Source organism: Dermacentor variabilis, chromosome 9 (genome assembly GCF_050947875.1).
Source record: "Dermacentor variabilis isolate Ectoservices chromosome 9, ASM5094787v1, whole genome shotgun sequence".
In the NCBI taxonomy this organism is placed as follows: Eukaryota; Metazoa; Arthropoda; class Arachnida; order Ixodida; family Ixodidae; genus Dermacentor; species Dermacentor variabilis.
In genome coordinates, this window is record NC_134576.1 from 110587310 (window position 1) to 110588721 (window position 1412).

At 40.6% G+C, this 1412-nt stretch overlaps 1 non-coding gene across 1 annotated transcript; it reads right to left on the bottom strand.

Annotated features, from left to right (window-relative positions):
- Positions 1–1025: 1025 nt before the first annotated feature.
- On the bottom strand, positions 1026–1097 carry TRNAD-GUC (transfer RNA aspartic acid (anticodon GUC)). The gene has a single exon. It is a non-coding gene; the product is annotated as a tRNA-Asp (tRNA).
- Between the last annotated feature and the right edge of the window lie 315 nt (positions 1098–1412).

The window sequence follows — 1412 nt, forward strand, 5'->3', positions numbered from 1 at the left end:
AATTAATGATCAGAAGGACCTACTCTAACGACTAAGTACGAAAATCGTCAAGATCGTTTCAGGGCCCTTTTAACGCAATCCGAAAATCGAATGCGGATCGCGATCTTGTGTGTGTGTGTTGTGAAGATGCACCAACAACATTCAGGACCCATCGAGTGTACTTTCATTAAAAAAAAACAATATCATCTTCTGTTTGATAGTTATTAATTCGGGCCATTTATTATTATTATTATTATTATTATTAATTGCATTAAATGAAGGTCCTATAAACCTCTGAGTCCTATGGACAAATACTGGCATGCAAGGCTCGGAGTACCTAGAATAACTGAACAGCTTTCTTGGCAGCTAGTTTCGATTTTGGGCTTACGACTGTCTTTCCTTGGGTTCCGAAATTCCAAACCTTGATTTGACGCATAAAAAGAGTAGAAAAAACATATCATAGTATAAAATGTCATGTAATACTTATAAAAATAACTTGTTTTGCCTTCCTTGACCACCGAATAGGTACGTGGTGTCCAAATGTCGACGTCAACGACGTTTTTCTGGCTCCCGAAATCGCATGCGGTACTTTCAACCGGCGAAAGCATAGCCTTTGAGATCCGCATTTTAAATTCAAAGAAGACTGTGGACAGCCACGTTTTTAAGGCAAGCTTCAGTGTCTTGGGGGTGTAGCTCAGATGGTAGAGCGCTCGCTTAGCATGCGAGAGGTACGGGGATCGATACCCCGCACCTCGAAGCGGAGCGCAAGCTCCTAGAAGTTAAATTAAGAGTTTCGCACATTTTAACGCCACTGTCTCGTGTTTCCAAAACTTCATTAAGGCTTAAGTGATAAATTATTATTTTGTGACGTTATAGGCACACCGATTAAGTAATTATGAAAAATGCGCTCATCTAGAAGGGCAGAGATGCATTACGTGTGCAATTATTTCTTTTTTATGCCCTTCATAAACTACTACAGCCACAGCTCTTGTGGTATATTGAATAAATAAGATGAAATGCGACATTAATAATAATAAAAAAAGATACTCCCCGTCGGGGAATCGAACCCCGGTCTCCCGCGTGACAGGCGGGGATACTGGCCACTATACTAACGAGGAGGATGGGGAATCGGGCCTTCAAAAGTGACAACTAATCTGTCCTATGGCTATGAGCCACGTACGAGCTATGTTTTGAGGTAACAACAGATACTTACGTTAGTTAGGTGATGCGGCAACATTTGTAATATTTTGACTTGTGCCAGAACAATATAACGCACCTTAAAGCTGACGCACCTAGAGATGACGCACCTAGGTAAAACAATAAAAAACAAAAAAAAAAACCTATGAACTCGCACAACCAAATTTTCTGATCCCCTATTGTGAACTGTGCTTTTGTACGTCTCCGTTTTTCGTCGTTTCCCTACTTTTATTCCA